Raw genomic sequence first — 24,943 nt, 5'->3', positions numbered from 1 at the left:
CAAGGCTAGCGCTCTACCACTTGAGCCACAGCGCCACATCTGGCTTTTTCTGGTTATGTGGTGCTGAGGAATCAAACCCAGGGCCTCATGCATGCAAGGCAAGCGCTCTAGCACTGAGCCACCTTCCCAGCCCTACCATAGAGATTTTATTTTTTTGTTTTTATCCAAGACTGGGAGTAAACTCAGTATCTGATGCCACGCCGCCAATCGCAAACCATGCACTTTTTGAATGTGGTGCTTTTTAGCCTCCCCCATCGCTCCTGAGAGTAATCAGCTAACAAAACGATTTGTAAAAAGCAATATTAAGAGAGTAAGAACTTGGCCAAGTGCCCGTGGCTGGTGACTCTTACAGGTCGAGGGTGCCTAGGGGCACAGATGGTCCTCGATAGCTCTTCTCCTCCACTCAGCGGCCCACTGTGGTGTTAGGAAACACGAGTCGCCTCTCTGGGCTGTAATGGAAACAGCGAGGAACCAGCCAGGCTAATGGCGTGGGGAGAGGTTGTCTGGTCGGCTAGCTTGTCTAGAAATTCCTGGCGCGTTCTTGCTGGAGTGGAATGAATGGGTTGCTGTGTTTTACCTGGAGCTCAGAGTGCGGCTGGGCTGTGAAGACACTCCCTGTGGACCGGCCTAAAAATAGCAGTGGGAACGCTGTGAGGGGAAGAGGAGGGGGCTCCTTAGGGAGCTGGGTGGGGTCGCCTGGCCCCCTTCCTCTTCCTGCCAGGCCCTGGGTAAGGAAGTCCCACAGAGGCCCAGAATGCAGACCCCGGAGGCTCCTAGAGCCATCCGTCCCTCACACCACCCAAAGGGTGGGAGAGGACTGGCCTAGGGACACGCTCCCAGAAGGCAGGCTGTTTTCCTCTGGCCTTTTGAGGTTCACTTCACTGCTTCTGGGGCACAGGGCCTGGGATCCCCTGGGACGGGATGTGCTCTGGGCTTCCTGACAGTCACCCTGCAGGGGCGGAGTTCCCTGGCTGGCCCATTCTACAGCTGACCTCAGCCAGCATCACGCCTGGCCCTTGCTGACTTGTCCTCCTTGTCAAGTCCCACACCACTGCAGGGAAGGGAGGTCAAGGAGCAGCACACACACAGCTGGCCTGCAGGAGACAGAGCTGCCAGGTGTACCCTCCTTCTCTGCTCTTCTCAGGAATAGGCGGGCACAGCCAAGGGCCTGTGGCGGGCAGTCCAGGAATCCAATCAGCCTTACAGCTTACTAGCTCTGGGATTGCCGTAAAACAAAGCAAGATCGTTTTATCCCACACATTCTCTTGATGAACAGCTTGGATGGTTGTACAAAGCAGGTTCTCAAAACAGGGCCCGCTCCATCCCCTCCCCTGAGATCTCTCCCAGGGGGAAATAGCAGTGTTGTTATTCTTTTTTTAAAGCTCTTGACTTTTCCTTTTTTGAAGGGGGGGAGTGTTAGAAAAGTAACTCCTGTAATCGATGTTGATCATGAAGAAAACATTCCATACAGATGAATCTGGAGAAGAATATGAGGTTTGCCCTTCATCTCAGCACCCAGAGATAATCACTGTTAACATATTGGGGTATATTCTGTCGGGCACTTGTTTATACATAGATAATTCTTATTTGTAAATCTGGATTACGTGTGCAATTTTGTAATCTATTTTCTTAACAGGATAATGTATCTGTGTTTCCCTGTCAAATAAATAAATATTATTCTACAACATTTATTTTTAGCGCCTATAGAGTATTTCGTTGTGTAGATGAAACATACTTTAAGTTATCTCTAATAATCCAGTGTTTAGATTGTCTCCAATTTTTCCTTGTTACAAAACCCTGAAATAAAAGTCCTTGTAGACATCTTGGTGTCCCAGCACCCAGTGCAGTGCCTAGTACATGTTTGACTCTCAACAAATGTTTGTTGAGCAAATGAATGTTTTGTTGGGATAAATTCCTGATCATGGAATTTCTGGGTGGAGGTGTGTATATATGTAAATAGACTCTTGATCCTGTTTTTGAATCATTCTTTAAATGATACCAGTTTTCTTTGCTTCCTTCCTTGCTTGCTTCTTCCCTCTCTCTCTTCCCGCCTCCCTCCCTCCCTCCTTTCTTCTCTTTTTTTCTTTTCTCTTTTCTTTTTCTAGTACTGGGGCTTGAACTCAAGGCTTGGGAACAATCCCTTAAATTTTTCATTCAAGGCTAGTGTTCTACCACTTGAGCCATACCTCCACATCTGGCTTTTTGGTAGTTAATTGTAGACTGACTTCAAATTGTGATCCTCAGATCTCAGCCTCCTGTGTAGTTAGGATTACAGGTGTGAGCCACCAACAACTAGCAAAATGCACCGATTTCTAATCCCACTGTAGGGCCATTCATCTGCTTTGTCTATGTTTTTCTAGTGTTGATTTCTTTGGTTATCCCTTTGTGGGGCTAGGGATTTGAGTCTAGGATCTTGTGCAAGCTTGTCAAGTACCCTACCACTGATCTAAAATCCTAGCTCAGGATTATCTCTTTTTAGCATAACAAATTCTACTTTCTGTAAAACAGAGAAGTCTTGGTAAGAGAATGCTTAGTGATAGAGAATGCTTGTTTCTACCTGATGTGGTACACGCCTCTAATCCCAGCTACTTGAAAGGCAGAGGCAGGAAAATAGCAGTCTGAAGCCAACCAGGCACAAGTCTGAGACAAATGCTATACCACTTGAGCTACATCTCCAGCCTCTTTATGTGTTTTAACAGGTTTCCTTTGATTATTAGAGCCATTGAACATTTATTTATATTTATTGTCTCTTGGGAAGTAGCTTGTTCAAGTCTTTTGTCTGTTTTCCTATTGGGCTCTTTAGAGTTGAATTATTCATTCATAAGGAGCTTTTTATATAATAAGGATATGTGAGCTAGCCTTTTATTTTCTGCTTTAACACTAACAACTGTTTCTAATTATAGGCAGCCATCTATAAATTGCTTTGGTCGCTGAATTATTGTGACATAATTCAAATACAAATACAATGCACCCATCTAAAGTGTATAATTCATTGATTTTTTTTCACATATTCAGATGTGTGTAACCATCACCACAGCTGATTTTTATTATCTCAAAAAGAAATTGTACCCTTTGGCTACCACCTACCAGCCTCACCTCATCTCACGAAACCTAAAATCTGTTTTTGTCTCTGTAAATTTGCCCATAGGGGATATTTCATAAAAAGCAAATCATTTATTTGGATTTTGGTGACTGTCTTTGTTTCCTTAGCACAATGTGTTTAGATGCAAGCATGCATCAGTACCCAGTTTCTTTTTATGGCTGTATAATATTTCATCATATGGCTATACCACGTTTTGTTTAATCATTCACGAGTTTATGTACTTTGGTCTGTTATGAATAATGGTGCTATAAATACTTGTTTGCCAGCTTTTGTGTGGACATGTGCTCTTCGCTTGGGTAAATCCCGAGGCATGGAATTGGTGGGTCAGTGGTATCTTGATGAGCAATGATCAGGTTGCTGGCTGTAGTTTTACTTTGCTACCATTGATGAATGAGGATTCTAATTTATCCATAGCCTTCTTAACAATTATTTCTTTTCTGCTCTAAAATGACAGCCAACCTAGTAACTGTGAAACTGTATCTCCTTGTGATTTTGAATCATGTTATAACTAATGTCATAGCTATGAAATGTAAAACATATTTTTGTCTTGAATGTTATAGTATTTACCCCAGGATTACACAATGGATTACTTTTTTCTTTGAACTTTAGGGTTTTATTCTTTAACTTCTAACATTTTAATCTGTGTAGGTTTTTATTTTGCCCAGTCATTTGCAGGATTGGATGTCCCCTTCCCTCCCTTTGCCTTCCTTCCCTTCCCCCTTCCCCCCTTCCTTCCCCCCTTCCTTCCGTCCTCCCTTCCTCTCTCCCTTCCTTCCTTCTTTCCTTCCTTCCTTCCTTCCTCCCTTCCTTCCTTCTTTCCTTCCTTTCTTCCTTCTTTCCTTCCTTCCTTCCTCCCTCCCTCCCTTTCTCTCTCTCTCTCCTCTCTCTCTCTCTCTTTTTCCTGTTCCAGGGCTTTGAACTCAGGGCCCCATACTATGGCTGGCATTCTTTCACTTGAACCATGCCTATAGCTCAGGGTTTGTTTTTTGGTTTTGTTTTTTTTTCTGTAAACTGGATGGAGTCTTACAGACTTTTTGTTGGCTTTGAACTATAATCCTCCAGAACTCAGCCTTCTGAGTAGCTAGGATTATAGGCATGAGTCACTAGCACCTGGCTTGCATGTAACTTCTTGTTGCACTTTTCTGTTGGGAAGTATGACCCACACTGCTAGCATTCTAAAAATGCCTTCCTCTGTTTATACATGAGCCACTGGGCGCTATTGTCAGTGCATTATTACAGATGACAAAACAAGGGAGCAGAGATGTTAAAGGTGATTCGCATTCTACTAGCAGTGAGTGAGAAGTGTTTCCCTTCCCTGGCCTAACATAAGGTATATTGCTCTCTTAATTCTTTGTTGGTATGAGAAGAGAAAATTACTCTCTCTCCTAATTTGCATTTCTTTGATTATTAATAAGGTTGGACTTTTATGTTTATTAGTGTAACTATATTTCTTTTTTGGCTTGTCAATTATATTATTGTCCAGTTTTCTTGTTTGTAAGAGCTCTTTATTGGTTAGGATATTAACCATTTGCTTATTATACAGGTTATAAATATTTTTCTAGCTTGGAATTTGCCCATAACTATACTTATACTAATCATTTATCATCCAAATATTATCCTTTTGTTGATAATCAGATATTTTTGTATTTGTCTGTTTTAGATAATAAGGTAGCTATACATTGTCAGGTTTTTTCCTGCCCTTAGATGATAAGAACTATCTTATTTAGATACTTTACCTTTTATTTTGTGGGGGGGAGGCCATGTGCATGCACCTGTTGGCCAGTACTGGGGTTTGAACTCAAGAGCCTGGACACTGCCCCTGAGATTTTTTGCTGAAGTCTGGTGCTCAGTTCCACTTCTTGCTTTCTTTTTTGTGTGTATGACTAATTGGAGGTAAAAGTATAATAAACTTTCCTGCCCTGGCTGTCTTCAAACCACAATTCTCAGACCTAAGCTTCTTGAGTAGCTAGAGTTATAGATATGAGCCACCAGCACCCAGTTTTACTTTTTACATTTTTTGGGGGGGTCCGGTCGTGGGGCCTGTACTGTGGGCCTGGGCGCTGTCCCTCAGCTCTTCAGCTCAAGGCTAGCGCTCTACCACGTGAGCCACAGCACCACTCCTGACTTTTTGCTTATGTGGTGCTGAGGAATCGAACCCAGGGCCTTAGGCATGCAAGGCAAGCACTCTACCACTGAGCCACTTTCCCAGCCCACTACCTTTTTTTCTCTGATGAAGGAGATGGATTCCAGGGCCTTGGGCTATGGTAGATAAACACCATCGCTGAGCTACACACTAAAACCCCATATTTGTAGAAACTCATATAGTTTTTCCCCCTTCCAAACAGTTGACTAATTTTTCCAATCCCATTTTTGGGAGATGGGTACATGCTTTCCTCACTTCTTCATCTTTATCTTAGACCTAGTTTCCACATAGAGGTGGGTTAGTTTGGAACTCTTTTGACCCATCTTAACTTGTCTATTCCTGAATCTCGTTGAGGCATTGGGCTTTCACACATCCAAGGCCAGCCCCCACAACCTTGAGGTTACCCACCTGACTCTGGTTAGCAGGAAGCTCCTCCCTTCCCTTCCCTTTTTTTTTTTTTTTTTTGTCAGTCATGGGGCTTGAACTCTGGGCCTGCGCGCTGTCCCTCAGCTCTTCAGCTCAAGGCTAGTGCTCTACCGCTTGAGCTACAGTACCACTTCTGGTTTTCTGGTGGTTTATTGGAGATAAGAGTTTCACGGATTTTCCTGCCTGGGCTGGCTTTGAACCGAGATGCTCAGATCTCTGCCTCCTGAGTAGCTAGGATTACAGGTGTGAGCTATTGGTGCCCGTCTCCTCCCTTCCCTTTTGTGTCCACACACTTCACTTATCAAGCCTTACCCTGAGTTGAATTTGTCCTCACTCTCATAACCTATAATAATCAGCCAGCCCATCTTCTCTTTGCATTCCTCTGTAATTCTAAGTCTTATTAGAAATCATCTGGAATTTTAGGTCCTGATTGTTTGTTTGAAAACATTACATTGGGTAGCAAGAATCGATGGCTACCTGTAACCCTAGTTACTCAGGAGGCTGAGATCTGAGTAACCAGTGGTTTGAAGCCAGCTTGGGCAAGAAAGTCTATGAAACTCTTATCTCCAACTAACAAGCCAAAAAATTAGAAGTGGAGGTGTGGCTCAAGTGATAGAGCATCAGCCTTGAATGAAAAAGCTAAGCAAGAGTTTGAAGGCTTGAGTTCAAGCCCAGAAATTGTGCGTGTACACAAGCACACTCAAATAATTGATTTAAAATGGCATTATTTCATCAGTAGTTAAGTCTATATTTCTGCCTTCATTGCCTGCCTCTTCTTCACACCACAGCTTCTCATTCTGAATTCTAGGCTTTGATTTACTTTAGTCTAAAGATCTTTCTTGAGTAATTTTTCCAGAAAGAGTCTGTAATTTTTCCAGATAATGTGCTTTTTTTAGCCTTTTAGTCTGAAAATGTTTGCCCTCATGCCTGAGTCATAATCTGCATGAGTAAAGAACTCCTTGTGAACAATCTTTTCCCCAAGAACTCTTAAGAGCGTGCAGGGTGCTGTCCTACCTTTAGTGTAATAGAGAGGGCTCTCTTTCCTTCATCTCTTCAGATTTCTTTCTTTTTTTTTTTTATTACCTTACCCCCTCCCCCTCACCTGTCCCCTTCAGGTTTCTTTATGGAAACAGGCAAGATTTCTCATTCCAGTCTTCAGAACTCATAAATGTTACCAGATTGTTTCTGTTTCTAACTAAAAAAATGTTGGTTATTTTTCCTGGTACAAACTTGGTTAGCTTCTTCAGTCTGAACACCCAGTCGATCTTCACTTAATCAAAGACATTTTTCTGTTTATTTTCCCCAACTGTTTATGTTCTATGTTTATTTCCTTCTTTCTGGAAGTTTTACCTCAAATAATGATAATGAGCCTAACATTCATGGAGTGTACTTCCTTTCCTTCTGCTATAATATGTAGCTTGAGCAATATTGTTCTTGTCTCTGACTTATAGATGAAGGAACAAACAGGGACCCTCCCTTCCCCAGAGCCAACCCACTAGTGATGTTGAGTGTTGACAGCAAGATCCTGTATGACCAGTGGGGGAAACTTGGAGGTTCTGGAATGAGGCATCAACTCAGATTGGGATAATGAGACTCAGAGAGGGGCAGGGGTTATCAGAGTTGGGATATTTCCTCTCCTTTCCATTCAGGCCTCTTCTGTCCCTGGGACTCTTGCATGGCTTCCGGGTAGATGTTCCTCTGCTTCCTGCTTTCTCTTTAGACAGCAGCTATGTAACTCTTCCTATTGCCCAAACCTAGTTACCTTCTCAGTGCTGGAGGACTTTCCTGAGCTAGACTGAATAAGCTAGACTTTGAGTGCCTAATGTGCTAAGTACTGCTGGTATATTAAGGTTGCAAGTGGTAAAACAACAACAACAACCCAACTTACATGAGCTTCAGGTAGCAAATGGAATTCCTTGGATTTTGGAAGGGTAGACTTCATGCATAGCTGAGTTCAGGCCTTGACCAGGATCACCATCTTCTCCATTTCCTCTTAGTTTTATTCTACTTGCTTATGCGTTGGCTTCCTCCCTGCATAGTGGCAGCAGAGCTGCCAGAAGTACCACGGTCATCTTGGCACCCTCTATCATTTCACCAGTAGTCTTGGGCCTGAGTTCTACTGGCTCCTATTAGATCATGTGTCCATCTTGGTCACTGAAGACAGTGGGATAGATATGTCAGTTGTCCAAGGTCCTGTCATATGTTCATGTCTGGAGTGGGAGCTAGGCCAGGTCCATATGAATCACCCGATCACCTGATTGGACAATGGGGAAAGGAAGTATAGTTCCTCAGATGCCAAAGAAGAGTGAATGGAAGCCGATCAGGCAGACTCTTATATGACCTCTACTTCATCAACCAATATGGTCCCTGCTCCTACACATCTCCCAGTCCAGTGTGGTGGAAGGTCAGCTGGAGGAGAGACAGACTTCATCCAACTATGATGGGCTTGGAAAGCTGGACAAGGACTTTGAATGTTGTTCTGAGGGCGGTGGGAGCAGCTCAGTTGGGTTTGTGTAGAAAGTTCACTGTGGCCAGCCTGTGGAGGCAGGAGCAGCTTGGAGCATTGTCCCTCAGCCAGGGAGAGGTAATGTTGGCCTGGACGAGGCTGGAGGGGCTAGGCTCTGTGAGAGGGGAAAGACCCCTGTGGGAGGTGAGAGCTTTGAGATTTGGTGATGAATGGGAGGAAGGAATTTGGGGTGACAGTACTCAAGAGCCTGGGCTCAGATGCACAGGAAAATGGTGGTACACTCTGAGCTGGGAGCAATGGAGAGTGGAGAAGGAATGGACCCATGAGTCCACTGTAGATGAAGGCGGTGTGTCAGAGTCAGAGGGAGAATTCAGGACATGGCCATAGAAAGTAAATCATGACCTGTTAAAACATCCCAGGGGAAAGGGCCGGCATTTGCATAGACTGTAACACTGTGTGTGATTCATTACTGGTTTTATAACACCTGTGCCAGCTATACCCTCTTCAGTAGGACCCCCTTTTTTAGTCACACACTTAGATGTGGCAACATCACAGGACCATGAGATTCCATCATAAATTGGAATCATAAGTCTTTATCATTTTCCACGTGGAGACCACACTTTGAGTGACTGATCTCTTGCAACCCCTGTACACATTTTAAAGACAGGGCAACTAAGGCACCGAGAAGGGGTTATCTTTGCTCCAGAGTTGGCCAAAGGCAGCCACAAAGTATTTTGGCCCAGTCTTTTCCCTGCTGACCTTCTGCTTTCATGACCTGGGCTTAAGTCCAAGCAGTAGGTTAGACTCCAGGGAGTGAATGGATGGATTGTATCTAGCAGTCAAGGCCATGGGGCTGGCCTTGTCCCTAGCTGAGCTGCTGGCTGAACACTTCCCAGGAACTCTGGCTGTCAGGACACAGCCAGACCCTGGAGTTGGCGCAAGCATAGCAAGTCGAGGATTGCTCCAAAGCTTGAAATCTCAGAGCAGCATGAGGCCCGTTGGGTGGGAGCCAGGATGGGAGATGGTCATGGCACCTGGCCATCCTGAGCTGCTACAGCCACCCAAGGTCAGGCTGACACTGCAGAGGCCAAAGCTGGCTGGTGGCAATCCTCAGAGCTGGCTTGGTAGGGTGACATTTGGCCTCCTGCTCACTACATGTGGGCTTCTCCTGGCTGTTGCTAAGAGCTCCATTTCCATGAACCGGTTGGGATTGTCCTTTGCTGCCTCTGAGATCCCTGAGGAAGGAACAGCTGGCAAGGGAGGGGTCCTAGAGGAAGCACAAGACTGGAGGCAGAGTATGTGGGTCAGGAGTGCAGGTGTTGAGTGACACTGTTGTGCATCTGCTTCACCATGTCACCTTTCTGCATCTTCATTTCCTGTTTCGTGTGACGGGCTGGGGGCTATGGGTGATTAGTCTATTCCTGGCACCTGTTGGACCTTCCTTTGCCCCTCCCCCCCAAAACACCCAGGTCTACATAGAACTTAGCAGTTACATCAGCCTTCCCAAGGCAAAATCTGTCCATTTACACCTGATGGCCACAGTGACATCACAACACCGCGAGCAGGAAGTGTGTCAAGCATTCCACGTGCATCACCTCAACTCGTACCCCTGGGAGGCAGATGCTAACCAGCGCCATTTGTACAGACAAGGCAGCTGAGGCTCAGGGATGTTGAAATGACTTGTGCTGTTTCCTCTGATCGCTTGCTGAGTCAGTTCCTTCAGTGAGAAAGCCTACAGTGCTGCGGGATTAACTGTGCAGGCGAGAGGTGGGGCTGGGATTTTAGACATGGAGGATACAGGCCAGGAAGCACAAAGGACTTTGGAGCCTTCAGACTTCAAGCCAAAACTCCCTGGGAACTTGAACCTGTGGATACCTGCTCAGTCTTCCTCTACTCCCTCCCTGTGTCACCTGCCCCCCACAGAAGAGAAAGGGCTGCATTTTAACAGCAGTGTGTATGCATGCCTAGGTGCTAGCACCCTAGGAGCCCAAACATGGCCAGACAGTCCCTGCTTGTAGTCAGTGCCCAGGTCTGCCATATTGGTAGCAGGCTGACCTGTCCCTTTGTGGCATAGGCTCCAGCACAGATCAGGGACACAGTTGTTATTGAAATAGCAAATGTGAACTTTCTTGGCTGACCCTGAGGTAGAAGCCTTTCTCCATGGAGTTTGTGAACCCTCAAACCAGGGCTTATGAACCCTCGTGAGTGACAGCCCAGAGTTCCCTAGGTGGGATTGCACATTGAGAGACTGGGTGGGCTGGGGTGGATGCACTGTTCATGGGGAAGGTGATGGGCAGGGCTCCGGGTAGGGTCTTGGGAATGTCAATCAGGCAACATTGAATTTAAGGCAGTGGAGACAGGTTAAGTGTGGGCCACAGGGGAGCAGGTCCTTGGCACCTGTCAGCATCCTTGGGCTGCTGCTGTATCTCCCTACGGGCCTCTCTGAAGCCTGAAGTCCTGCCTGAGAGTGCTAGCTACCCTCCAACACTGGGAGAGGGTCCCTGCTGAGCCTCCCTGGCCCCAGCCGAGGGCACTGATGCCAGCTCATCAAACCTGTGTGACTGGGCTCACGGGCCCTAGAGTTTGGGGGAACAACTGAGGTATGGCACGGGACTGACAAGTCACCTGGGTTCAATCTATAGCTTTGCAATGGCTGGTGTGTGACCTTGTCAGATTTCATAATGTTTCTTGGCAATGGGGATCTTGGCAGTCCTACCTGATAGAGTTCTGAGGACTTGAGGAACCCAGGCTACTTGTCACCCGAGAAGGGTGCACAACAGGGAATGCAGGACGGGGAATGCCAAATGAGTGTTTGTTAAATAAAATATATGGATCATGCTGGGCACTCGTGGCTCACGCCTGTAATCCTAGTTACTCAGGAGGCTGAGATCTGAGGATCACAGTTTGAGGACAGCCTGGGCAAGAAAGTACATGAAAAGGAAGAAAGAAAGAAAGAAAGAAAGAAAGAAAGAAAGAAAGAAAGAAAGAAAGAAAGAAAGAAAATGAAAGAAAGAGCCAGAAGTGATGTTGTGGCTCAAGTGGTAAAGTGCTAGTATTGAGCAAAAGAAACTTAGGAACAATGCCCAGGCCCAGAGTTCAAGCCATAGGACTGGTGAGAGGGAGAGGGGAGGGGGAGATATGGATCAACAAATCGGAGAAACCCTAAATACATAGGTGCTAAGCTCTGTGGGCTGTGAGAAAGCTGGACCTTGCCACTTTCCAGGCCCTCATTGTAGCCACGCTGAGCAGCACCATCATTTACTCTGTGGTTTGGTGCCATGGATGGAGCACTAGCCAGGCTCCTAGCCTGGCTACCCAATGGCTGTGTATTTGTGGGCTAGTCACTCACCCTCTCTGTACCTCTGTTTCACTGGCTTGGCTAAAAATGTGGAGAAGAGTGAAAGATCCCTAGGGCCTCCCTAGTGGCTGTCAGCAGCCCCCCGATCCTGCCACAGGCTGTGCCCGGGAAGATGGCTGGCTCTACTCTGGGCATTTGGAGGCCCGGGTAGGTAGAGGACTATGGCTGAGACAGACTCCCTGGGGTACTAGATGCTTCCTAGCCTGGCCAGATCCCGAGCTCCTTCAGTCCTTTCCTCCTGATGATTGCATTCTGGACCTGTTCAGGGCCCAGCGTCCTGGTTTGGCAGAGCTGCCAATGTCTAATTATGGTCTCATTCATTAGACGATGTGTCTGCCCTCCATCTCCCACACTGCCTGGCAGTTTTGTGAGTGGAGAGCCAGGCCACCTGTTCTCTGCCACATCCCCCAGGCCTCACTCAGGGACTGGTATGTAGTCCATGCGCCGGAGTTATGTGTTGACTGGAAGAAGACAAAACTGCAGGGCATCTTTGTGCCACACTGTCCTACATCTTCAGGCTCCTCACCTGAGCATCTTACCCCCTAGCACCAGACAGCCCAGCCTGGCACCTACCAGCCCCATCGGGAAATAGCTCAGTCCCAGTAGAATTGGCCATCTCTTAGGACTTAGTTTCCTGATTTTGTGATTTTTTTCTCTCGGGAGCCTGTAGGCTATTTCCCAATCTGGAATGTTCCAGGGCTCTAGTAAGGACAGCCATGGCTCTGCTCCCAGGGATGTGATGAATGATAGGTAGGACTGATAGGTTAAGGATATTCTCTTAGAACTGCGTACATGTGTGGCTCGTGAGTGTGCGAGGCCCCGGGACGGAGAGACAGAAGAGAAAGTGTCAAGGGACAGACAGAGGGACATTTGGAGACACTGAGATTGCCACAGGAGAGAGAGAGGCTGCGAGGGGCAGTACTTTGGTCTAGCATGACTGAGGTGGGGTACAGAGAGGACAGGAAGAGGGGTCTTCTTCTGCACTGGCATCCAGGGTCCTTGGATGAAGATGGAAAGGGTCAGTGGATTGGGCCCCAGTCCACCCCCTACCCCCCACCCTCCCACTCCCCCACCCCCAACCCTACGCCTCACAGCTACGACATCAGACAACAGCTCTGGCTGGCAGCTTTTTGCAGTGGTGAAGTTAGGTGTAGTCTTTAATCATGGCCCTCACAGCCACCGAGCTGAGTGACAGTGGGCAGCTCTGAACTTGGGATTTCTTCTGTACCTGAGACTCTTCACCTGTCAGGGGGTAGTAAGAGTCCCCTGCCTTCCCTTTTAAAAGGTGCTGGTGAAGATTAAGTGAAGGAACAAATACCAACTCACTGAACTCCCTATTAATTCCACATGTGGGCAGGTCAAGGGCATCAGACCCATTTTACAGATGAGGAAACCAAGGTCAGAGAAGGGCAGGGGCTTGCTCAGTGGGACCCAGCCAACCAGTGCTGGGGCTAAGCTAGAATCGGGGTCCTCACCTCCCCAGTCCAGTACTCTTACCTCTGTCCTAGCACACCCATGGTTAGCAATGTCTCCTTCGTTCTTCAGAGGTAATCTGCCCGTTTGGGCAGAGGAGGGGCAAGTTCTTTGTCCAGCTTGCATTCTCCAGAGACTGGCACACAGGGTTCCCAATAACCATATATCTAGTCCAGTGCCAGTGGCTTACCCCTATGTAATCCTAGCTACTCAGGAGACTAAGACCTGGAGGATCTTGGTTCAAAGGAAAATTCTGGACACTCCATCTCCGATTAACCTGCAGAATTCTAGACTAGAGACACAGCTCTAATGGTAGAGCATCAGCCATGAGTGAACAAGCCATGTGAGAGCATGAGACCCTGAGCTCAGACCCTGGTACTGGAGAAAAACAAAACAAAACAACAACAAACCCCCCAAAAAAAAACAAAAATTAAAAAAAAAATCCTCCATGTATCCAGCCGGGACACTGGGAGGTGACTAAAGCCACCACTCCCTGGCCTCCCTGAGGGCCAGAGCATTCTCCAGCCAGCTGTGTTGGCTGCAGGACCCTGAGTTCAATCGCAGCCTCCCAGTGGGACGGAGCTGCTGCATGGGGGTGGGGGTGTGACAGGGAAGCCTCAGTGATTGGCTGGGTCCTGCCAGGGAGCCGGGCTTTGCAGGGCTCCAGCCAGGGAGCCCCAGGGAGGTATGTGGGGTGGATCCCAGAGCTGGAGCATGCCACAGAGCAGGATGGCTGCTTCCCCCTCTACAGCTGCACTTTGGGGGGCCAGCTGGGGACTTGGGGATGGGTGGCAGGGGACCCGGCATGGTGGAGTTGAGCATGTAAGCCAGGAGCCAGCGCAGCCTCTTCTGCAGAAGGACTGGCTGCCTGAGGACTCTCTTCTATGAGACATCCCTGAATCCTCCTTGGATGAAAGTGGTTTGGGAAAAAAAAAAATCACAAGAGTTTTCTATTCGATCGAAGACAGAAATCCAACCTCTTCGCAAGAGTGGTGGCAGCTCGCTGGACAGGGTGTGTGTTTGGGAAGGCACTCGCTGGAAGAGAAGGAAGAGGAGGAGGGAGGGCGACAGAGGAGGAAGGGAGGAGGAGGAGGAGGGGGAGGAGGGACAGGGTGATGCAAGGGTTTTGAGAAGAAAAAAAAAAAGAAAAAAGAAAACGCTACCTAGATGTGGGAGGTGGAACCTGGTCATTTGGTTCTGCTTTTCCCAGCAGGTACCGCTCCCCTGGGGAACTTGGGTAAGTCCATAAATAGCTCTGCTGACACAAAGGCGCTCTGTCTGGGGTAGGCAGCCTTGACACTGCCGGCCGGCTGCCCGCCCTAGCTGCTACAGCCTCAGCCGCCCGCCCGCGGGAGGAGCCGGGTGGAGACCCGGGCAGGCGGGCGGGCGGGTAGGCGGGCAGGCAGGCAGGAGTGCTGCCAGGAGTCGCCTGGGTTCCTGCTGGAGTGTGCTGGGTAGGTGCCTTGGTGACAGGGGTCGGTGAGGATGGGCTGGGGTGGGGTGGGGGGGCTCGTGTCCAAGCCACCCATGCCCCGGTTTCTATTGTTTCTTCCCCAGGGCAGCCATTGATAGGCACGTTGTTGCCAAAAGGGTTGTGTTCTGTTGTATTCTGAGATAGCTCTCTGTGTGTGTGTGTGTTCTGGAGGGGGGGGGAATACCCTACTAAGGGCAGGGGACAAGCGTCCACTGTTCAAGGCTTCCCACTTCTGGGCTAGCCAGCCAGCTTTTCTCTCTGGGAGAGACAAGGAATGTTTGGGACACTGCACCGGGAGGGAACGCTCCGGTCCGCAGCCTGGGCTATTGTGTCAGGGATGCTGGCCGCACACCAGGCAGTGGGGATGGTAATTCTTGTGGAGTTCTACTAGCAGGGAAAGAGGTAGGGTCCAGGGCTGGTCTTCAGGGCTTCATCTCTGATCCTGGAACTTGGCTCTGGCAGAAATGTCCCCTGGAAACCCAAGCAGGCTCACCATACCTGGTGAGCTCAGCGCTCCCTTGGGAAAGGGCCTGCACCTGCTGCCCTGCCTCCCACTGAGACCCAGGAAGGCAAGGGGGATGGTTAGAGACCCACTCACTCTCCACAGAACCAGCCACTGTACGCCAGCAGACAGAGGCCAATGCTTTTCTCAACTCGGAAGGTCCACATCACTTATTTTTGTCTCAGGTGTCTAAGAACCCTTGAACCCAGGGCCTGAGATGGGAGGGAGAGTCTGGGCTCAGAATGGGGAGAGAGGCTTTGTCTGGCTGGAGCCAGGACCAGGCTGGAGGGCCTCTGCCTCCAGAACAGTGAGGATCTGACATAGAGGAAGCCTTTACCCATATCCATGCTACGCAATTCGGCTTTGAACCTGGCACTTCGACTTGAGACGCCAGCTTGGTGTAGGCTGACTAGGCTCCCCATCAAGTTGTAGAAACTTTCCACACTCCCAAGACTCCTGGCTTCCTTCTTGGGATGCGGGAGTGGGTGCATCTCGGAAAGGCGGGAGCTGTGGAGGCTTGTCCCACTGATGCCCAGGGGATCTCAGCCAGGGCACTGCAGTGAGAGTCAAAGTTTCCAGCATGGCCCCTTGAGTCTTCTGTGCCCAGCCAAGGCGCACCTCCCCTTCTCCCCAGCTCTCGCACATGGCATGGCTTAGTCCAGGGCGGGCCCTCCGGGAAGCCAAGTTCCATAGTCAGCCTCACTCAGGCCCAGTCCAGAAATGGAGAAACAGACAGTTGGGAAAGATAGATGCTCTGCTAGGAAATATTCAGGGTTTCCAGCTAAGACAAAGGAATTTGACTTCTGATTATCAGTACTTGGTATCAATGAGAGCATCACACTTCCAATCTTACCTTGTCTTTCTTTCCCAACTTTTGTGCATGCTGTTTGATCTGCCCCCGAATTCCTCTCTTTTCTTCCTTCCAGGTCTTAACTGACCAAACTGCCACGGCTGGTGTGAAGAAGTCCCACTACTGGTGGACCTGCTAGCTGCTCTGTGTCCCATTGATCACAGGCTGTGGGCCTATTCATACCTTAGTCACCTAAGGGACATGGTTGGATGGCAGAGTTGAGTTGCCCCGGTTAGCTAGGGTGGGATTTTCTGTAGGAAAGGAAGCTCAGTATGTCAGTGCTAGCATTGTGCCTAGCAGGGGAGTGGGCACTGTTAATTAGGGGGCCTGGCGAGGAGCTCCTATAGGAAGGATCCCAAGTCTCTGTGGGGTTTGGTGGAAGGCAAGACAATAGGAAAAACCTACGCGGTGGTTCTATACCATAGTCTGAGCTATGGAGAATAGGAGCGGGGGTGGGGGGGGTGGGGGGGTGGAGAGTTGGGGGGGAAGGGGAGGTTGACATCTCTGGCTAGATCAAATGCAAAGCTCATGGTCCTTTGCATAGACTATGGGTACTTGGAGTCAGCTCCCTGAACCCCCGTGGGATGGTGCTAGCCTGGCTGCCTGTGGGGGAATGGTGCTGAGCCAGGGGTCTGCCTGGCTGGCTGGGTAAGCAGGGTGGCTGGGGAGGGAGTGCCTTGCTCAGCTGGGTCTCTAGGGACCTTGAGAGCTCCTTCCCATTTGGATTGTAATGAACACCCTAGAGATGGCAGAATGTGTTTTCCCTCCTGGGTGGACAAAGAGGGAACTGAGGTTGCAAAGGAAGGGTTTTTTTTTTTTTATTTTTATTGAGGTTACATGCAACGCAGAACGCAGGATGCGATTGCTCAGCCCTCAGTCTCAGGATACCTGGCTTTTGTCTTGGACACACTCCAGTGACCCACCCCTTGTTAGACCCTTGGGTTGACTGATGAAGCCTTCTGGTTTTTGGAAAAGCAGCGTATGTGGTACAGAAAGCCCAGGAGACCCAGGCGCCTGGAAGTCTTGTTCAAGAGACAATTGAGGGGAATACGCCTACTTTTCCAGTTCACTTTCCCACTTGGGCCAACCAGGAGCTGGATCAGGTATTGCTAGGCTCCTTATAGTCATCCCATCCTCTGGACACTCTCTCCTATTCTCTGGTTCCAGGAGTCAGGGTCAGGGCCAGGGTCTGGCTCATCAGGGAAGCAGCCTCTGACCTTTTCCTCAGGCGCCTCTGGGTAGAAGCCTTCTCATGCGAGCTGCAACCCAGGCCCCAGCTGGGAGGTTTGTTGTTGTTTGTGGAGCCAGGCCGTTTCCAAGATGTCATTGCTCAGGGAAAACCATCATTCCTCCTAGGGATAAACAAGGCTGCTTATGGCTCAGCCTCCTAAGCCTGGGGAGGCTGGAGCCACTCACAGCAGGCCAGCTGGGCTCAGCCCCAGGAGCAGCACACAAGCTCCACCCAGGCATGCAGGAGTGGGGATGGGGACACAGGGGTGCGGGGCCCTGAGCCACTTGGGAGATGGGAACTTCCAGGCACTGAGGAGAAAGGAGAAGTCTCAGGATAGCCTGTTCATTCTGATGGTGGCCTAGAGTGTCCCTGCCCATGTATGGAGAGCTGCAGGTGCGCCCCCTGCTCTGGACAGCTCAGAGCTTCCCTCCTCCTCTGCCCTCTGTGGGTCAGTTTGCTTGCACCTGGCACCACCACCCAGGCTGCTGCCAGAGAATTCCCTATGCCTTCACCCTAGGAAGGCAGAAAATGCAGTAAGTTGCGGGTGGTAAGATTGGGTGCTTTTTTGTTTTTCCGTGTTTGTTGTCGTTGGTCACAGGGCTTGAACACAGGGCCTACATGCTGCCTCTGAGCAGTTTTGCTCTAGGCTCTACCATATTAAGCCACAGCTCCACTTTTGGATTTTGAGTGGTTAATTGAAGAGCCTTTCGGGGACTTTTCTATTCAGGCTGGCTTCGAACTGTGATCCTTAGCCTCCTGAGTAGTGAGGATTATAGGTGAGAGCCACCAGTGAGTGGGTGCTTTTTTTTTTTTTTTTGTCCGGTCGTGGGACCTGAACTCTGGGCCTGGGCGCTGTCCCTCAGCAGTTCAGCTCAAGGCTAGCACTCTACTACTTGAGCCACAGTGCCACTTCCGGCTTTTTTCTTTTTGCTTATGTGGTGCTGAGGAATCGAACCCAGGGCTTTGAGCATGCAAGACAAGCGCTCTACCACTGAGCCACTTTCCCAGCCCCGAGTGGGTGCTTTTTAAAAAAATTTTTAAACCACAATGCTGAGGCTCCCTAAACTGTTCTGGTACCTCTCACTGGGGTTAACCTTGAGTTGATAGAACTTTGGCACTCAGGGCAGGGGGCAGAGGGTAAGGTGACAGGAAGTGGGCAGAGAAAGGATTGGACAGAGCCTCTGAGGGCCAAATGACTGGCAGGAAGCAGCCAGGGGAAGGGACATGAAACAGAAGGGGGCATTACTCTGTCACTCCTCAAGTCGGGTTGCCAGTGGTGTCCAGCCAGGACATGAAACCTTCCCTGCTCAGACCTCTGTTAATGGAATTCCTGACTGGTCCAAATAGTAACTCTGTCCTGTCCTCGCCTTCTATCTCCCTTCTATGTATGTTAAGTGCCTTTTGTGTCACTTGCCAAGTCCTGGAGGTGTAGACATGCAAGATTCAATCGTTAGTGTCAAAGATGAGCAGGAAATGGAGAAAAGCAGCATGGCTTTGCAAGGTTCCCTGTGGGAACCTTGGAAAAGAATCCAGTCTGCAGGAAGTGAGGTTGAATCTGCCTGGGTAGATACTTGCCTATTGAAAGAATGGGTCTCTGTCCCACTCCACCTTCTGCCCTGCAGATGTGCTTCTGCCAAGGTATTGAAGCTGCCTTCCAGTATCTTAGGTAGTATTTTACTGTGTCCTAAAGACCACTGTGTGGGTTTGGGACTTGAGGGATAGATTCAGCTTCACAGTACTTTCCCGGGGCCTCTCCTGCCTGGGACACTGCCTGAGGAGCTCCCAGCATCACTGGTCAAATGCAGTGAATTTGTTCAGCTCATAGAGATTCGTCATGCGCCTGGACTCAGGGTCATCTTGCACTGGGAATGCTGAGCTCTTATCTCATGGGTGGCTGCTCTAAGTGTTACACCTGTGGGTGAGGTAGTTGGGAGGGGGACAATAACTCCAAAGGCATTCAGAGAACAGGGAAGTAAGACAGCAGCTTTTTGCAGGGGAAATTGTTGGAATGTGATAGTAAGTGTGTACAAAGGACCCAGAGCTCTCAGCCAGAGAGCAGAGGAAACACGGGTGGGTGGGGGTTGTCTTTAAAATTCTAATGTAAGAGAAAGATCAGCAGTATGTAGCTGATGCATTTTCACCCAATGAACACATCCATGTAGCCTCCATCTGGGTCAAGAGATAGAACATTCTAGAACTCTGAAACTTCCTGTGTGCTACCTCAGTCACTATGGACTACAGGTCATTCCTAATCCTGATTTCTGTCATTGATTAGTATTGCCTGGTTTTGTATGAATGGGATCAACGATAGATTTTTTTTGCATTAGCAGTGTGTGTGTGTGTGTGTGTGTGTGTGTGTGTGTGTGTGTGTGTGTGTGTGTCCATCCTAAGGCTTGAACTCAGGATCTGGCTTCTGTACCTGAGCTTCTTTTGCTCAAGGCTAGTGCTCTATCCCTTGAACCATAGCTCCACTTTTTTTGGTATGATTTTTGTTTGTTTGTTTGTTTGGTAGTTTATTGGAGATAAGAGTCATGGATTTTTCTGCCCAGGATGGCCTTGAACTGTGATCATTAGATCTCCGCCTCCTGAGTAGCTAGAATTACAGGCATGAACTACAGATGGTGCCTGGCTTATATTAACATTTCGATGGTGAGATTCATCCATGTTACTGTACTTTATTTTGTTCTGTTCTGGCTTCACTGTATGTATAGCCTCTAATGTTTCCACTTTCCATGAACATTGTAGTTGTTTCCAGTCCCAGGCTGTAATGACTGGGGCTGCTATGGATGGCTCAGATGTGTCTTTGGAAGTGCTATCTTGCTGTGTGTTGGGTAAATACCTCAGTTGCTGACTCATAGAGATATACGTAATTAGCTTTGGTAGATACTATTGTATAATTTTCCAAAGTGTGCCGCTTCATCAAGCCTTGTGTGATAGGTCCACTGCTTTCTGTGTTCACCAACACTATAGGTATTAGATACTGTCATATTGTGGTTTTAATTTACATTTCCTCGATGACTAATGAGATTCTGTACCTTTACATATGTTGGCCATTAAGATGACAGGCACTTGGGCAAAGTGCCTCTTCCAGTCTTTCCTGCATTTTCCTATCAGCTTGTCTGATTTTATCTAATCAGTGGGCGATTTAAAAATATTCTAAATATGTGTTCCTTGTTGGACAAACACATTACAAATGCATTCGCCCACACTAAAGTTTGTCTTCTCTCTTGTTTGGGAATCTTTGAAGAAAAGAAGTTCTTGATTTTAATCAGCCTACTTTGCTAATGTTTTTTTTTTTTATGGAGAGTGCTTATTGAGTCTGTTTTTGTTGTACATTATAAGGTTTTGGGCATCCCATCTGCCCTTTTATGGGTGGGGGTTGGTTCCAGGATACCTTGTGTGTAGTAATAACTGCATAGCCTTCCCTGCACCTGTCTACAATAAACCATCTCTAGATTACTGATGATACCCAATACAATGCAAATGCCAGGGTATTCTAGGCTGTCATCAGAGTCAGAATGTGCCAAGTGCCCTGTCTACATGGGCACTGGCGGATTCAGGTGTCTGGACAGTCCTTACACACTGTCTTGTTCAGAGGATAATAACTAGAGAGCAAAGCCTGTACATTTTCACTACAGAAAGTTCATTTCAGATTTTCGATCTGTGGTTAGCTGAATCTGCAGATATTTAAACCCACAGATGTGGAAGGTGAACTTAACTCTCTTGTCTTCCAGAAGTTTTATCATTTAAAATATTTTTTTTTCTGCACAGAGTGATATAGAAATCAAGACTCCTTCTCTGTGGGTGTCTATCTGATTTATTAAAAATGCCATCCTTTCTCACCATGGGACATTGTTATCCTGTCAGAAATGGTGAGAATACATGTGCAGGTAGGCTGGATTTTTGAAGCATGAGTAGAGGGTCTCCAGTATGTGGAGCAGGGAGAGCAGCTGTATTTACATGACTGTGGCTTTCTGTAGAGGCACCTGAGGTCCAATTCCATTTGGTTGTTCAGAGGGGAAAAAGAGACAAGGTAGTAGAAGACACATGGGGGTAGCCAAGTGCCTGTCCTCCTAGCTAATCCGAAGGCTGAGATCTGAGGATTGCGCTTTGAAGCCAGTCCAGGTAGGAATGTCCATGAAACCCTAATCTCCAATTAACCAACCAAAAGCTAGAAGTGGCTCAAGTGGTAGAGTGCTACTAACCTTAAGCAATGCCCAGGTACTGGCACACACAAACAAAAAAAGATAAATGGGGGCGAGTAGCCATGGTGAGGGCTGGGATTTTATCCCAGAGGGCTAATGAGGGCTACTGAGCAGGAGAATATAGTCAGGTCTGAGGGAAACTGAGGGGCATGAAAGTCTCACGACAGGGGGTTGTCAGGATGGTGAATGTGGACCAGATTCAACCCAACCCATCCCCAGCCTCACTCCCCAGCAGAGACAGGGCACATCTGCCAGGAAGGCTGGAGTGTGCCTGGGGGCATTGGAGGGTGACCTTCAGCCACAGCATCGTGGATGAGCCCAGTGTTCAGATGCCCAGTGCTGTGTCCATGAATGGAAGAGCCTCTCTCTGCAACTGCTGCTCACTGAGCCCCCAGCACGGCAGGCCTTGAAGGAGTAAGACAAGACAAGGGAAGGGGGGTCTCTGCCGCTTGCTCCAAAATTTCTATACTTGCTGTGTCCCTGGGACAGGAAGATCTGGCTATATTTTGGGCCCAGATCTGACCCTTGTGGGCTGGCTGAGGCTCTGAGCTGCAGAGATGATCTGGGGGCAGCACTGAGTTTGGTTTCTTTGCTTATGACAAGGTTATGAATATACCATTGTCACTTGGTAATCTGTGGAGGATTGGTTCCAGAACACTCTGTGGATTCCCAGATCTACTGATACACATGCAGACAGGCCTAGGCCACACAGGAAGCTAAGCCCCTAGGAAAGCTGAACACAGGCCTGACCATTTCCTAGCCTCCAAGGCCTTTGGCCTGGACCCCAGTCTTCTCCCCTAAAGTATGTACCAATAAGACTCCTGTTGTAGGCTGCTGTGAAGGTCAGAATGTGCCAGGTGCCCTGTCCCAGAATTGGATGCAGGAAAGGGAGTCAAGGGTGCCAATGATGGTAGAAGTCATTGTTGTGATTACAGGTGCTTACTGAGCACCTACTGTGTGTGTGTGTGTGTGTGTGTGTGTCCCTTGCTCTTTATGTGGATTGTTGCCAGAAGTGCTGTGGTAGGAGCACTTAATGTCTCTCTTGTCATCTGCACACCCCACAGAAGCCCGCTGAGGGAGGCATCACACACACTTGGCCGCATAGTTCGAGGTGGGAGTCAACCTCAGATGACCTAGCTCCAAATTTTAGCTTTGTGATCTTCCCAGGCATGGCACAGTCTCTCCCCTCCTCCCCTCCCACCATCACCTTTGAGTAGAACATTGCCGGGGGGACAGAGGGAAGCTCTGTTTGGAAAGATGTCAGGTGTGTGGAATTCTGACTCTTCCCTCACCAGCAGAATCAGACTTCCATTCTTCCATCTCTAGCCACAGGAGTGATGAGAGGCCTGCATGTGGCATTGTTTACTGCTACCTAGCTTAGTCTCCAGACTAAGTACTTGGGCCTGGGGAAAGGAGGACAGAACAAGCAGACCAGGCTCCTATTTGTGTGTGTGTGTGTGTGTGTGTGTGTGTTTGCGCATGTGCACATGCATATTTGCACACCCTAAATCTCTACCTCATCAAGTCTAGTTTCTGCTTGTCCCATCAGCCCTAGTACTGCCCCTTTCCAAACCCTGATTGGAGGGCTTTGGGCTCCCTGCCAATGCTCAGGAACATGGCCTGGCTTCTCCTTGTTCCCCAGAATTACTCAGCAAATACCTATAGAGCCCAGACACGTGCCAAGGCCTGTGTCACGCACTAGAGCCAAGTACTTACAAGATCCATTCTCTGCCCTGAAGGTGCCGGGTCAGTGGGAGAGACTGGGGTAGGGGCCAGGTCAACCCTCATTCCTCAGCCCTGTCCGGATTACAGAGGCACAGAAGCAACCGAGACAGCTCAGGGAGGAGAGAATGGGGAGGTGGGATGGGGGCTACACCCAGACACAGCACAGACCACAGGAGGAAGTATGGCAGGGCATACCAGACAGAAGCTAAGGAATTCTTTGAAAAGCATAGCTGCTCAACCCCTTTGAAAAGCATATCATCTGCTCAGCACCATCCTTACAGCTAGGGAAGGTGGAGCCACAGCTAGTGGAAACCACAACAAGCTAGATGGCAGGGCAGTGGGGACCATTAATTGAGCATCTGCTATGCAAGCCTGCGGGGTTACCATCATTGGCCCTATTTGCAAATAAGGAAACTAGAACTCGAGAGGTTAAGTAACTTGCACAAGATCAAAAGGCAAATAAACAGAAGAGACTGATGGGAGAGGGGTGAGTAAGCTGAGACACAATCCTATGAATAATAATAATATTGTTTTTAGTTGTTTTTTTTTCCTTTTTGCTTATGTGGTGCTGAGGAATAGAACCCAGGGCCTCATGCATGCAAGGCAAGCGCTCTACCACTGAGCCACCTTCCCAGCATAATAATATTGTTTTCAGGGGAGGGTCCGAATTCCTCAGCTCCTGCCCCATGAAACCACCATACTTCCTCCAGTGGACCCTTCTGTTTCCAGCTGCAGCCCCTGTCCCATCCCTCCTCCCTAAGCCATTCTAGCCTTTCCTAGCTGCTTCTGTGCTTCCATAGCCCTGGTAGGCAGGGCTGCATGGTGAGCGTTGACCCAGCCCTCTGCTCCAGTCTCTTTCCCACAGACCTGGCACCTTCACAGCAGAGATGGGCCTTGCTGCCATTTGGCTCCAGTGTGTGGCACAAGCCCTAGCACCTATCTGGGCTCTGTGGGTATTTGCTGAGTAATTCTGGGAAGCAGGGGGAAGCCAGGGCCATGATCCTGGTGAGCCAAAGCAGGACCTACCCTGAGCCATAGGAGCCAGGCAGGCCAGGCACACTGATGGGGAGCCCGGAGCCCTCCAGCCAGGGCATGGGGAAGAGAATGACTGAGGCTCTCAGGGAAGAGCAGAGATAATGGAGACACAAGACAGTATGTACACATAGCCAGCAGAGAAGATGGCTTAAACCATATAGGAAGGGGGTGATGGTAGAGCCCATAATGAACTAGTCCCCAAGGAGAGTGCCCAGGGATGGGCGGGGCCTGGAGCCCTCCTTTGGATACGCATTCATCACTGTCGGAAGAAGCTGGGCAGCCCTGCTCTCAACTCCCAGCTTTTCTAATGTAAGAGCTGGAGATGTAAATGGGACTGTGAGGTGGGGGTTGGGGTGCAGAGATTATGGGTGTCCCTATCACTGAGTGAGTTCTATGACTCCTAGAGATCTGATAGGGTGGTGATGGGAGAGTACAGTCCTCGAACCCAGGACCGCCTCGAGGCAGGGCTAGGGAGTGATTCTCTAACTGGCTGATCAGGGGACAGTGCCAAGATTAGGGAAGGTTTCTGTGAGATTTGGGGCTCCTGTCTTCTCGGTCTTGAGAGATTCTCCCCCTCCTTGTCCTGAATCTCCGTTACTTTATTTTCTATTAACATCAATTAGTTTATACAAGAGTGTTTTCTTTGAACATGTCCATTTATGGAGGCAGTACATCTTGATCAGAAACACCGCCTCCATCCTCCTCCCTCTTCCTCCTTTGTCCTGAACTTCTGACCCGAGTCAAGCTGCTTCTGCTCTGGGCCCCCACATTGCTTTCAGTGGAATGGGTATGCTCCCTTTGGGGTGTGTTGCCCTCCTGAGCCCCTGACAAGCTTGTGAGCCATGAGGGTCCTTAAGAGGTAGAGAAGAAGGAGAGGGAGGAGAGCATGACACTCAGGTCCTAGTTTGGATGACAGGTGGTGACATTATACATAGGGGCTCCATTGGGAGG

General features: G+C 48.8%; 1 protein-coding gene across 2 annotated transcripts in view; it reads left to right on the top strand.

Annotated features, from left to right (window-relative positions):
- Positions 1–24,943, top strand: part of Rgs3 (regulator of G-protein signaling 3) — a 126,023-nt gene that overhangs the window by 79,544 nt on the left and 21,536 nt on the right. The gene's annotated exons all lie outside the window — the stretch shown is intronic.

The sequence above is a fragment of the Dipodomys ordii genome, unplaced genomic scaffold, assembly GCF_000151885.1.
Source record: "Dipodomys ordii isolate 6190 unplaced genomic scaffold, Dord_2.0 Scaffold127, whole genome shotgun sequence".
Taxonomy (NCBI): Eukaryota; Metazoa; Chordata; class Mammalia; order Rodentia; family Heteromyidae; genus Dipodomys; species Dipodomys ordii.
The sequence above is the reverse complement of the archived record's forward strand: the minus strand, read 5'-3'. Positions and strand labels throughout refer to the sequence as shown.